Source organism: Catharus ustulatus, chromosome 1 (assembly GCF_009819885.2).
Source record: "Catharus ustulatus isolate bCatUst1 chromosome 1, bCatUst1.pri.v2, whole genome shotgun sequence".
Taxonomy (NCBI): domain Eukaryota; kingdom Metazoa; phylum Chordata; class Aves; order Passeriformes; family Turdidae; genus Catharus; species Catharus ustulatus.
The window spans coordinates 44,771,840-44,786,897 of record NC_046221.1 but is presented as its reverse complement, the minus strand read 5'-3'; positions in this window follow the sequence as shown (position 1 = coordinate 44,786,897).

Here is a 15,058-nt window from a genome sequence, read left to right as displayed (position 1 = left end):
CATTTTTCTTACATCATAAGTGTATTACTTTCTTCAGTGGAATGTCAGATGGAAGCAGAGCCTAGCCTAGGCCTGGCAAGAGCCAAGGCTCATTAAAATGCATACTGGGTACAATTAAACAACATTGATGTTAATGAATATATATGTGGTACCTGGGATTTTAGGCAGACTCCCTCTCCATCTGAGGAGCTTGTCCTAAATTCACTGTGCGCATACCTCGAGTGGTTGTGGCAGCCTGGGAGAAAGGCACATTGCCTTGCTGCAAAATAGCCATGGGACTGTGCCTCATGCCTTACATGCTAAAACATGAAGGCAGCGGGATCGCAAATACCCTGCTACAACCATTACCAACCTTCATTAAAAGCTGAACTCTGAAAATGGAACAGTTTACTGCAACAGCATGAGCACAGAGATTTTAATATCGAGGAATGAAAAAGGAGGAGGAAATGCTCTTCATCAAAAGGCTGATAAGCTTAATTTTAGGAAAAGCAGATCAAGGTTGAGATGCACATAAGTTACATAAACATAGATCAAGGCAAGCTTCCATGTGGATAAGAGGGGGTAAATGCACTTTATTAAGTTGTTTCTAAAATTGGAGTAGATGAGATAAGCCTTGAAGGAGGCACTCATTTAAGATTGATGTGGAGTAAGTGCAGAGAGATAGCTGTTGAAAGGACTGCCATAAACCAGTTCTCCAAGTTGTCACTCACTGACACTTCCCAGTGTTTTCTAATAAAAATACTCTGTTAAAATCAGACTCTGGAGACAGCTTGTCTTTGACTGCCAGTGTAATTTCTCACAATTGTTTCACATAGTAAATGCTTTTGGAATAAGTCTGGGATTGTTTGAAGAAGAGACAACTTTGAGGTAGATTTTAAAGTTACTGTTATTTATACTGGCAAAACACTTTATACTGCTTTAAAACAGAAAATAATGGCTACATGGAAAACAGCTAAACCAGCTGGTTAGCACCATTAAAGTTACTGATAGATAGTCCTTTCACTGAGATATTCACAGTACCATACAACTGTGGAGAGACATAGCCTTGTGTTTGCATAGGATTACATCAGTCCTGGAGACAATTAAAGGATTATAAGCCCACAGGATAAACCAAAAACCAGGAACTGCAAAGTCCTGTGCAGCCCTGATGGCAACAGGCTGCTGAAATCCTTGCTGACACAATTACTATGAAGTTTACTACCTGGGGCAACAAAGGCTATGTTGAGCAGGAGAGGCCAGAGACCACGAGCAGCCTGGCAGACATAGAAGTCATCTTTTACTCTTCCACAATAGTTATGATTCTGACTTTTTCTAAGCCCTCTTCCTGCCTTTCTTAACCTTGAAATGATTGCCAGCAGGGTTCAACTGTAGGAATACTTTCAGCTGTAGAACTGTGCAACAACCATCTTTACTAAAAAAATACTAATAATTTGATGAGGTTAATATAAAACACATCTTAGATATATGAAAACAATTCTGCTCATCATCTATGAAAATACTGTGGTCAATTCTAAATGATACTTTTAGGTGCTTCCACAAAGTGCAGTATGTTGCCTTGTTACTGTAGAAGAGAACACTTAAAATAAGCTTTTATGTTCATTAAGAGTTATCCTCAGCAGCAGCAGGATGTACTGGCTAATGCAGCTCCAGCTGCCGCTGCAGGACCTGGGAGGTGTGAGGCTACTTCAGACCAGTGTACACCCTAAAAGAGTGTGAAGGACAACCTGGACACTCTTTGCTTGGGGGATTCCCCTTGGAGAGAGGGAGGGGTTGTGTGAGTAGCAGGAATTCACTTCTACAAATTTCCAAGTGGTCTGCAGGCTTAGGTTCCAATTATTAAGTGGTTCTCTATGGACAGATTATGGGCACCCAGGTGTGGATCATGCACCTCTATCAGGAGATATCCATGACTCCAACCCAGAGCCTCTCCAGGACCTGCTTGTCCAATAATTTCTTTGTCCCAATTTGTCATGGATGTATCTTTTGTATGGCCCACGTGATGTTTGCAATGTGCTTTGTGTGTATGAAAAGGAGCTATATAAATGCAAATTTAATGTATTCATTTATTCTATACTGAAGGTTGTACTGAAGGCCAGGTAAATTACACCCACGGCATCTGCCAGTCAGCTCTTAATGTCATCCACTTCAGGAACAAAAACTTCCCATAGAATTTGTTAAACATTATTTTCTTTTGTTAGCCCTTGTAGACTATTTTTAATCAAATAACACTTCTCCAGGTTTTTTCCATCTGGCTGAACCCACTATCTGCTGAATTCAAGGACCCTGATTCATTACGACCTGCGTCATTTGCCTGACCTTGCCACAAGACCACAGTGGCAGCTTAACAAGGTCCGTCCACCTAGCTCAGCTCCCGTTCCTCACAGCTCATTGCTGAGATCCCCAGGAGCTGAATCCTTGCTCCTGACTCTTTTAAGTCTGCAACAAGAGCAAGTCCTTCATCACTCACTGTGGTTTTACCCAGAGTCCCTTCATTATTTCTTTTATTCCCTTGGAAAGTGTAAGGCTGTCCCCAGCATTGCTCTCATTATCCCTCTGTGAACACTGGAAAAAGAATGTATTTACATTTCCTGACATGCTTAGTATTCCTGTCATTGCTGTCTCCCTGAGCCTGCCCCGACCTTTGCAATGACATTTTCAACAACTCTGTTCCCAACACTTTTTCTTTGCTGCTATTTCCTGTGCAATTTTGGCTCCATTTTTCCTGCTCTATTTTTGTTATTATTTTTCTTCTTTGTTCTTTTATGCTCTCCTGTATAGATCCCTGGCCATAGTGATGACCTGGTGGCCCTTCCAGACACTGCTTGCTCCCTGCCACAAACGTCACTGTGGTCTGTAATGCTGCTGGGTACTGAGTACAGGGAAATTAGGGTCTGCTATGAATGAGGCTCAGCACATGGAAGGAAGTTTGACTAGTGTAGCTTGGGAGAGCTCAGCTATATCCACTGCTGGGATGTATGTGACACTGGCCTCATGCAGGGATGGGATGTCAAGAGAAAGACTAAGCTTTCAACTGCTGGCATCACTAATGCTGTTGTTTTGGCCTCAGGCTAAACCCAGCTGTGAGATCTAAAGCTGTGTGCACCTGTGTCCCCTCAGCTTGTCACACCTCTGTGCTTCTGTGTCCCAGGGCCTGAAGTGCTGCACACACTTCAGACCCCCAGGGAGCCTATGAGATGAAGGAACACAGTTTCCTTGAGGCTATTTGGGAAAAATCATTTGCACTGGTTGTTAACCTCTGGTTCTGTTTTGAGGCTCAAACTCTCAAACCTTGTCAAGTCCTTGTATGTTGAGTCAGTCAGTGGTGGAGTCAGACCTTCAGGTGCCATAAAGAAAAGTTTCAGTGAGGGCAGTTGATTTGCAGTGATAGAGATTGGCATAGCTGACAGTGTGCAAGAAGAAAGTTTATTGTATTCCTGAGAATGAAAGATACATCCTCTGGAAAGCAGATAGAAAATCTATCAGTTACTTACTAGGACGTCCCTATCACCACAGCTTTTCAGTCATCCCTCCTCCTTTGCCAGTGTAAGAGAACTGATGTGGTTCAGGATGGCACTTTCATTTTTTTCATTATCATTTTTCCTCTTTCTTTCTTTCTTTCTTTCTTTCTTTCTTTCTTTCTTTCTTTCTTTCTTTCTTTCTTTCTTTCTTTCTTTCTTTCTTTCTTTCTTTCTTTCTTTCTTTCTTTCTTTCTTTCTTTCTTTCTTTCTTTCTTTCTTTCTTTCTTCCTTCCTTCCTTCCTTCCTTCCTTCCTTCCTTCCTTCCTTTCCTTTCTTCCTTTCTTTCTTTTTCCCTAGCAGGTATTGTTTAACCAGCAATGATGCTGGAGAAAAGTGGTACTCTGGATTTGTAACCTCAGTGAATGAGTTCCTTGTGGCTCAGAAAGAACAAATGCTACTCTTGAAAAGCAGCAATAGATTGGAGTAGTAGTACTCCAAATCCCTGGAAGAGACACCCTTAATCTCTGGGAGCTCCTTGGGAAAGCAGCCCAAGAAAGACAGATGCAGAACAATGCAGTTAACAGCCTCACCACAGCAAGGGGGTATCCAGCTAAGTACCTTGGCTAAAGCAGCACAAGGGTTACAGTGAGGAAGAGTGAGGAGAGCAGGAACAATATCATTTCACCTAGGCAAGCTGAACAGCAAAGGCTGTTCCGTTGTTGAAAGCTGATACTATGGTGACACTGTTAAAGGGGAAAGCCATTTTTTCCCTGAAACCAAAAAATTGCTTTTGGCTTCTGATGATTTTTGTAGCCTCACAACTTATTCTCTGTTTTCAGGAATAGATGGAGTGCAACAATGCTAGCAGCAGTTCATGCATCTGACTGCTGCTATGGAGCAAAAGGTGTTGAAGGACACAGGGAATTTGATAAACAGTTAATTGGAAAAGAGATATGGTAAACAAAACAAATAAATCCAGCAGAGATAATGAACCCTTCTAAGTGCATGGTGCCATCTTGCCCAAGCACTTTAATTATGTGACTGCTTTTATCTCCCTCTGGATTAGTGAGGGAAGTTTGTGCTGGCCACATACCAGTGTCCACACATGTCTGCCACACACTGATCAGACACTTCACACCAGCATGGTTTGGTGAGATACCTTCGACCTTCCACAACAGCTCCAGTCTGGCATCACCATTTCCTCCAAAGGCTCCCTTCTCCAGAACTCCCTGGGGAGAAAACATTGAGAAACGTTTTGACATTGAGCAGTTGACATCTGCTCAAGTAGAGAAGGATGCTTGAGAATGACCAGCAAACAGCCTTGGGACATACTTTGACCAGGGTGGACTGACCAAACAGAGGGGTGCTGGCAAAACAAGGAGCAGCTGACAGAGTCAAGTTGCACAGGTCAGTAGATGTTTTGTAACTCAACAGAGTGAATCTTAATTTCTTCATCTAGATTACTGCAAGAAATAAGAAGGAAGCCAACCTCTATCCTAGAAGCTGCCTCACCAAAAGAAAATACAGTAAAAATTTTTTAAACTCTAGCTCTATCTTAGAAAATATTTGCAATGGTTACTGCTTACCTATCTTGCTGAGATGCTTTAACAAAATATTAATTATTAATTATCTGTTTTTTCTTTGCAAGTGGAGAATAAACTCATCAAGCAGTAAATCTTTCCCTTGTTTCTGTTGAGTGCAGCCCTTGTTGTTGCCAGTTGAATTCTGGCAGATGGGTTACACTTGGAAAGTGAGGTTTCCAGGACTGAGCAACAGCTGAAGTAGGAGTGTGAATACTGAGATCAGTAATCAGGCAGTAAATCTTTTGGAAGCTGCCACCCCTAAAGATTGCTTATTTTTATGGAGCAGTGCGAGAAGCTGTGAATGTGCTGCTGTTTCCTGGAGACCACACACACAGCACATCCTTTGGCCAACTGGCCAAATCCAAGCAGAAAGTGCTATATGCATGCTAAAGCTTGGTTAGATTAATTACCAGGATTTATGGAGCTGTTTTTTTCAACTGCCCTTTCCAGTTGCCTGTTCCTCAGCTACAAGAGAGCCCAGAAGCACAGCCATGGAAAGCAGATCCAAGAAAGACTGCTGAGAGAGCACTAAGTGTCCTAAAATATATACAGTTTTGCTAATTCTGTTTAATCTAAACAATGTGTGAGTACCATACCTTTGTGGACAAGTGAAAGTATCAGCAATGAAGTGTGGCAGTTTGCAGAATTACTCCTATATACCTGTAGCAAAAAGCCGCTGCACCTACAGTTTATTGGTGTCAATACCTCAACAAATCCTGCCCAGGGTCTGTGACCAGTGTGGCAGTCGAGCAATGCCAGTGCTGCAGTGGTCTCAGATTTCCCATCCCATCCCATCCCATCCCATCCCATCCCATCCCATCCCATCCCATCCCATCCCATCCCATCCCATCCCATCCCATCCCATCCCATCCCATCCCATCCCATCCCATCCCATCCCATCCCATCCCATCCCATCCCATCCCATCCCATCCCATCCCATCCCATCCCATCCCATCCCATCCCATCCCATCCTATCCTATCCTATCCTATCCTATCCTATCCTATCCTATCCTATCCTATCCTATCCTATCCTATCCTATCCTATCCTATCCTATCCTATCCTATCCTATCCTATCCTATCCTATCCTATCCTATCCTATCCTATCCTATCCTATCCTATCCTATCCTATCCTATCCTATCCTATCCTATCCTATCCTATCTTATTCCTATCCTATCCTAATGAAGCTGTAACTATGTTTCTCTCCAGCCCTGGCTTACGCTTCTCATGAAAACGAAGCAAGTACAAGCATCAGGAATTAGCACTTCCCAATTTTGCAGTCTGAAACAAGAGGGGACAGTAGATAATTTGATGGGCCAGGTGCTTGCTTTCTTGAGTAATTTTGTTTTCTCAGAGGAAGTTATAAATGTGCTGCCTCAAATCCAGATATCAATGTGGGGAGGGATGTTTGTAGTGTTTACTCTACAAAGAACCTCTTTGCTTGGGCTGCCAGGAAAGAATGCCTGTTGCCTTTCCCTGGACAAGAGCACTGGAGCTGAGAAGGGGCTGAAATGCCTGTGGTTCAAGAAAGGGCAGATAACAGGCAAGGAACCTGGTCTGGGATGCCTCCAGTAGCCTGATGTGCTTATACAGTACAGACAACAAACCTTTGCAATGCTTAAGGTATAATTTGCAGGCACTGTTCACTTCCCACACATCCCTCTTTGACCTGGTAGTCTTTATCTCTGGCTTTAGGAGATGTTCAACCTGTACTGGGAGTTAGCAACAACTTCAGTTCCCAGAATCTGGTCAAGACCCTGTCTCAAGGAATAGCCATGAATTATGGATGGATTTAGAGCTTTTCAGCTTACCTATGAGCAATGGGTGTATTCTGGCAAGTTATTGTAAATAACCACTCTGGCCTCCACAGTGGATGCTCCATTCATTGCTTTTGTAAGGAGCTGCTCTGAATTACTGGAACTAAGACATCAGAAGAAACACTGTCTTAATCTGAATGGGCTCAATCTAATCAGTCAATATAAATTAATTTGAGCAGATAATTAAAAGAAGTAATAAGAAAGTAATAGGAACAGTAAATCTGAATCAGGGTTGCAGCTCTGAAATGCTTTTCAAAGTCTGAGTCATGCCCACTGTGGAGATACTAGAGATATTGTAGTTAGCAAGGGAACTCTGTCTGACAGCTTGTCAGGAGGCAGCTACTGAGAAGTCTTTCTGCATTCACCCAGCTGAGATCTGCCTGCCTCTCCTCGGTTCTGCTCAAGCTCACACACATCTTGCTGCCCCAGCTGGGAATCGCTCTTCTCCAGGGTCTCTGCATCTCTGTGGAATCACATTGTCGCGTGCTGTCACCTCTGCATGCTCTCCCTTCCTGACATGAGTTGAGGCTTGAATGCTCCTCAGCATGTGGGCCTCTCAAGGGAGGGGACCTGCATGCAGGGATGCTGAAGTGAAGGAGAAGGAGGAAACACTTTCTTGCACCACTGTCATTTCAACTTTGAAAACTTCTTCTGAGTCTTAGTCTCTGGGGAATGGAGCTAATTAAACACCAATCTGGAAAGCCTAGCAAGCATCTCCTTTCAATGGAAGTCCTTTCCTGAGTGACATGAGCTGTGTGGGGGAAGACTAAACAGACAGGAGCAGCAGAAAGTTGTTTCTAACTGAATAACTTCAGTGCTTCATATTTTGGTGCACTGTCATTGAAATGCAATCAATTTTCCAGAAGCAAATACACTGAAACTAGAGAAGACTTTGATTTCTACTTTTGCAATCAAATTTGGCAACACCTCTGAACATATTTTTCCCTGATTACCTAAAGGACACTGTAGCAGAATTCAGAAATATAGTCAGTCTGTATCATTTTGCTTGGAAAAGATGGGCAGTCACTTGGTTGACACTCTCAGTAGGATATTCCTTAGCAGTACACCTCTTCAATCAACTAACATTCATCCAAGCACTTTCAAACACGAAAAAGACCCTGCTGATGAAAATAACTGCTTCTTGCTTGTGTTGCTGCATGAAAAACACACCTGCAGAGGTGCCTGGAAAGACAGAAAGGATACCACAGACTGCTACTGTGATATGCAGGTTACCCTGTACAGATCCTTGTATTTCACCTACTGAGCTCTGCACTGAATCAAATGACTGGAACTTGGTAGCTGCCACAATTCATACTCATACCAGTGGAGGGCTAGAGCCTGTTTTGCTTTTCAGACCGTCCTTAGAATCAACATCCTCTCTGGTCGCTGTGGTTAAACACACCAACCTGAATGTGTCTGGAGACCTTGTCAGCTGTAGGTTCTGTAATGTGCTTTATCTCAAATTCTTTCATTACCACCTCATGTTCTTGCCTTCTCTCCCTACTGATGAGAGCAGGCACATTTGTCTGATTGTCCAGCCAGCACCTTTAGCTTTCTCAATTGCCAACATCCCGTTTCTGACTCCCTCACCTCTTCAAACTTGTGCACTAATTGCTGTCATGCAATAGCAGCTCAGTGCTTCTCTAGGAGAGGAGTGATGCACATGGGCTTACCTGTGCTGATTTATCCTGCTAGTTTGCCCTCTTGCCACATCACTTCTTGTTCATTATGGACACTGTACCACCTGTCAAAAATTGTTATTTCAACTCTACAACCTTTGGAGATAGCCCTGCTGCCAAACAAGTACACTGTTGGTGATACAGCCTCTGGGTAAAGCAAAGCTTATTTAATGAGAATAACATCTCAGAGCACACTGTTTATCCATGGTGCCTTTTTTCTAATTTCCCTTAATGAAGGAGCTGATATTTCATTGACAACCATTTGCTGAAGAACTCTAGCTTCAACCTGACTCTGACAAACCTAAAAACAAAGGAGTCGTTCAAACAGCCTTACAGTCAGCCTGCCACCAGATCAGGGGCTTTATTCTGAATTCAGTTGAAATTCCTCATGGTGCCAATACAATGAAAGGCACTTGGTTTATTAACATGAAAATAATTGTCCCTACTTCAGTGTATCTTATTACCCTGGAAAGGGAATTCAGGCAGTCTGCCCCATTATGTTTGATGGCTGATACTAAACTCGTCAGACCCAGCGTAAACTCAGACACATTTAGCAATACTCAGATATTAAAGAAGGGCTGACACTGTGAAATCTCTTATTCATATTTGATTTGCTGAGTAGGATGAGGAAAATCACTTTCTCTCCTGTGTTTTCCTGTGCCCTGCTCTGGCTGGAATCAGATGACTTAAGGCATGGCCCTAGTGCCAACAGCTATCAGAAACATAGGGTCAGCCACATCACCCCTCTCTGAATTTGGAGAGGCTGGCAGGTTTATGGTATTATTGATACTCAGAAGACTTGATTGCTGTTTTATTTGAAAGAGAACTTAAAACACTGATGTACACCACAGGGATAGCAGCACACTCTTCTCTTTTCAGAAATGTGTCTCTTTTTCAGACCTGCTACCTGCTGAAGGGAAGTATCGTCATTTACCAGGCCGGGTTTGAGGTCTACAATTCTCTTCAAGGCATTTTGCCTTTTCCCCTCTTTATCCTCTGCCCATCTGGAGTTTCTGCCTCCCTCTTCATGCATTCCATTTGAAGAAACAGTTTCCTAATACATCTTTACCCACAACATTCTTGGAAATACAACTATCTACTGAGCCCAGGGCAGGGGGAGCATGTGGTCCAAGTGAAGTGAGGCATTCCTCTCACCTAACCCACTATAGACAGAGCTGTGGTGAGGCCAGCAGCAGTGGCTGAGAAGTCACTGCGCTATCTGGACAACCAGTACAAAGTCACAAATCCAAGAGTGAGAGCTCATTCTGAGAATAAAACCCACCTCACCACCAAATGAGTTTTTGTCTTGTTTTCACAATGACTATTGAGGACAGTGGGTCCAAATGGGTGTTTAAAGGCCACATTGGGTGGACAGTGGAACATGGTGTGCTCCTTTCAGGTCCCTGTACCTGCAGGCTAATCAGTGCAAGGACAGCTCCCACTGGGAGCACACCCATCTACCCAGCAGGACTGCTGCTCTGGTTCCTGAACAATGAGCCAGGAGGGAAGCAAGTCTGCTGACACACTGAACATAATTGGAGACCCTCAGCCTAGCTGCTCACTCATTAATCAAGACAGATTCACAACATACCTGGCTTCTTCTGCCTGCTCCCAGTCTATAATTAGCAACTCGTGCTTAGGTAGCAGCCCCAGCAAATTGCATTTTTGGTGACAGTTAGGTCGTTTCTGAGAGAAGGATATGACAAAGGGAAAAAGGAAAAGGGATAAATGGCTATAATAAGGCAGAAACCATTAGCACTAAGCAACAGTAATACTTCACATCTTAGTACCAGCTCTGTCTTTGTTTGTATGAGTCTCTGGTGCCTTGTTGGAATTATGGACAGATGTTAGGAGTAGGAATGCAGGCTCCTTTTACACAAAAAGCACCAACTTTGAGGTTTACCCTTTGGAAAAAGCCTGAAAACTGCTGGGATGGCCCTGGACCAGGGTGCTGGGCTGCACAGACCAGCTCAGGGCTGTCAGGCAGCAGTCTACCTCATCCTCACTATCTAAAACCGTGTGCTTGACTGTCCTTGCCCTGTGATCCAACAAAATCACACCGCTTGCACCCTTGAGGACGTATTTCTCTTGGTCATCTCCTTTCACTGACTCCGCAATGAGACATCCTGGCAGAAACAGGATCATGATCTGCCTTAGGGGCACTGCCAGTATCACATTGCCCACGTGAAGTCCAACCATAGCACCTGGGGTTCTTACAGGTGGAGATGAGACTGAGACTCTGCTTTTGGACTAAGATCCTGTTGGTACTCATCCTGGCCTGGTCCATCCTCTTGAACCTAAGATGTGGTCCACACAAGGAGCTTTGTGGCTCTTCTAGTTAGTGACTGCCCAAAGAATAATATCTTCCTGCTCTTGGGCAAATTTAAATGATTTGGTGCTGTACTGTGGGGAAATGGAAATGTTCACAGGTATGAGAATGCCACTCATTATATTTCATGGGAATTGTCATTAAATCAACACATCCTCAGGTTCTGCAAATCCCTGAATCTGTTGCTGCAAAAGAAAAAGTCAAATCTGTCTAGGCTTTTTGATTGCAAATGAGTATATTGAAAGTGTGCTTCCTTCTCTGAGAAATCAAAGCCTGTTTGATTGAAGCTCATTTTCACATGATCAGCTGATGCAGCTCACACTTTAGACTTTTTCAAATTCCTTTTACTTTCCTAGGAAAATACATAAATCTCTAAGAAAAGTGGTTTTCTTCAAAGTCATCTGTCCAGGCTTTTAGTTTCTTACATTTTTTGCTGCCAAACTTAGATTAGTAACATGAAAAAATAGTATATTTTCTCAGATGACAATAATGGGATGATCTTTCTTCTGAATATAAATGCAATAATAAAAAAAGTGGTTTGATGTCAAAGAATTAGACATTCATGTCCTGATAATACTAAAATACTATAGATTTTTTGTAATAATAATGCCTAAATTATGCTTCCTGTTTTTCTTATTGCCTTCCAGATATTTAATTTCATAGCAAGAATTCTGAAAACCTCTCCTTTCTTTTGGCAGCTGAAAAAACTTGTTTTTTATGATTTATCTCTCTGATGTTTTGCTTTGCAGAGTCTCTTCAGCCAGAAGGATGGTTTTGTTTTGCCACAAAGCATTGCTTGATGCTCACCTTTCATTCCTAGGTAGAACCTTGTTTGTAATTGTTTCAAAAGCTCAAAACTAATTTAAAATGTAGGGAACACTCAAAAGCATAAGGGAGAAGTTCAGCCCTTACAAAAGGGAAGGAAAGCGAAAAGAAGGGATGTGTCAGAAATACGTCTGTTGTCTTTTAAGAGAAGGCTGCTACTAAATACATAGAAAGTGTACCAATTTATCCAAAGTGTCAGAATAATTTTACCGGTAAGCTTTCTGCCTGTCAGGAATTTCAAAGGAGAATTTTCTAAGATGTTACAGGAATGTAGACACATAGTATGCACTTAGAAGAAAGCTTTTTAGAGTCAAATGCAGAGAGAAAAAAAAAGAGAGAAAGAAAAAGAGAGGAAAGAGAGAGAGGAAGGAAGGAAGGAAGGAAGGAAGGAAGGAAGGAAGGAAGGAAGAAAGAAAGAAAGAAAGAAAGAAAGAAAGAAAGAAAGAAAGAAAGAAAGAAAGAAAGAAAGAAAGAAAGAAAGAAAGAAAGAAAGAAAGAAAGAAAGAAAGAAAGAAAGAAAGAAAGAAAGAGAAAGAAAGGCTTTCATTATGAAAATATTGGAGTACGAAATGTTTCACTAAGAGTTTGGCAGAGCAGAAGCCAAAAGAGAAGCTGCACAAGAGACAGACCTGTCAGGTTAGTGCCTGGCGACGAAATGTGTGGCATGGAAAGAGAGAAACAAAAGGGTAGAATTAGAGACATTAACATCTGGCCAGAGTTTTCTGTTGGTTCAGGTAAAAAAAACCGCACAAATACCCACTTGTCAGAGCTGAAAAGTGAAATTATGCAAGTTTCTCCTCAAAACCACATTTTCTGCCATTTAGCTCTTTTTATAGGAACCTATTTAATCTATGTACATTTTAATTAAATTTATCTTTTGATTATATAAATCTATATTAATTTATTTCAGCTGATTGGACCACCAGGCTGAGGCACTGTCTCTCTCAGTGGTTGCAGGTCTTCTCAGATTTCTGAATGCACGTAGTTTCAAAGATGGGCTTTTAGCTCTGAAGATCTACCTCTTTTATGGGCAAAGAGTCCCTGTGCTGTGTTTTGCTCTGTTCAACAGCCCAGTGCTCCCTGTTTACCTGGCAATTGTGCAGCAGTGATGCTGGCATTCACAGTTAAGCACATGTTTAAATGCTTGATGGATTTAGGGTTCATTTGGTTTACTCTCAATTGGGCGTTTCTGCTGTCTACTGCTCAAAGTAATGCACATTCACTCAATGCAGTTGAAAATAATCTGAGCAGACATCAGAAAGGGAACAGTGCTAAAGTGCAACCTCTGAAAAGCCCATCTGCACTGACCTGGTGATGTGGACTGGATTTTTCATGCAGTGGTAATTAATTTTTATTGATTTATTAAAATCAATAAGTTTAATTACAGCGCTGATACCAAATAATCTGTTTTTCTGCTAGACCATACTGAAAACAATTTCAGTTTTTAACAGCTGTAAAAATCCAAAGAGGTGGCAGGCACACAGCAGTGCTGGTTTCTCTCATCACATTATTCTTGTGGTCTTTTCCACAAATGCCTGGGTGTCTCTTAGGCATTACTTTTTAATCATCTACCCTCATTACATGTAGAGCTTGCTCCTTTTTCATTTTCTAGCATAAACCCAGAAAGAAAGCAATTAAAATTCAAAAATGGTGCAGTGCTTAGACACTCATTAAGTAGTCGTTAGGTAGTCTGGAGACTCATTGTCTTTACAAGGGTTTACTCTCCATGAATCTCCTGTCTGCAGTATTAGTTCAAAACAGCAAGCACAACATGAACGTGAATCCAGAGGGTCCCTGAGTCTCCTGGCACACCTGGGATGCAGCAAACCCTGGAGGCTCCTCCAGCAGCACCAGGGAGATGCTCAGTCCTGGGGCTTCTCTGGCTGCCTCCATTCCCACTGTGCTACTTGGAAGTGATTCCTGTCATCCTCAGGCAATAGAAGGATCATTTCAACACCCTTAGTTATGCTTGTTGGAATACCACCCCCTCCCAGAAACACAGTCCCCAGTTGCCAAGGCAGTTTGTAGAAGGACATGCATGAGTAACTGGCAAAATTAGGCCTCTAGGGAGACAGGAGCATTCACTGTTAGCCTCAGGAGCCAAGCTCCTGCCAAAAAGAGCATCCAAAACAAGCAGGCTTTGTTTTGAGGTGAGGAAAAAACTCAACTCACTGGCAGAGACAGGATGGCAGAAGTATGCCACTGATTGTCAGATGCCTAAAGGCATCAATAAAATAATGTTCACACTCAAAAACTGTCTTACAAAACAAGAGAAGCAACCTCTCTTGATTTAAAGGATTGCCTCTGGACATTAAATAGCAGCAGCTGTTCTACACACTCGTAGCACCTTGAGTTTGCTTTGTTTTCTGTCCTTGAGGATTCGGGTAGGAAAGAGGACAAGACAGCTGAGAAAGTTCAAGCTGGGAAGATTCCATGGCAGTTCTATGGAGCATTTCCCCAGAACTCACTGAGAGCAGAGGGAGAAAACTCCAATGCATTATTTAGGACTACTCTCACACTGCCGACCCTTTATAGATGCAGATCAATAGAGAGCCTTTGCCAGAAAGAGACTTCCATATGAAAAAAACTGAAATAGATCTCAGAGATACTGAGAGGAAATAACACAGCCCAAGGGAATATCTGCATGCCATGGTACAATAAGGCAGTTCCTGAGGGATCAGCAGATGGCAATGGAGAGAGGAGAGCAATTCACAGATTCCCAGCTTCTTCATAGCACTCGGTCACCTCTGCGCATAAAGCTCTGGCATAGAGTCACCTCATTGACAGTCCATCACACACACACTTCCATGCACAGTCACAGAGTTGTATTTCCTTAAACACTGGTTTTCTGTATTAAAATCCACTTCACAACACTGCCTTACCCTGGTACTCAAAAGCCATGGCTGACTGCCTGGAGCAGTGTCAGGTGAGGATCAGGAGGACTGCTCACCTTGGTTGGCTTCCTGTTGCACTTTGCTATACAAGCTTAGGTTACTTCTCTGAATCACCTTCCACTCATATTCCTGCTGGACAATTCAGCTGGGAGGCCTGGGAGGTTGGGATTGCCTTGGAGCTCTTTTGTACAGTGCCTGATGCAGCACCTGATCAAAACATTCAGGTTTTTTTTCTACTCAAGGTACATTCAGCTGTGTATTTACTGGCTCGTAAGAATTTTTTGGAGCAGCTGGTAGATATTTTGTTTATCAAGAGAGAAAACATATCCTTAAAGGTTTTGTGACACTCTGCACATCGGGATATATACATGCCCATATGTATATAAATATGTTTGTGTGTGCATGCAGAGATGTAGAGGGAGATGACTGATGGATAGACAGTTCATGAGAGAGCCACAATTCATTTATCTGTGT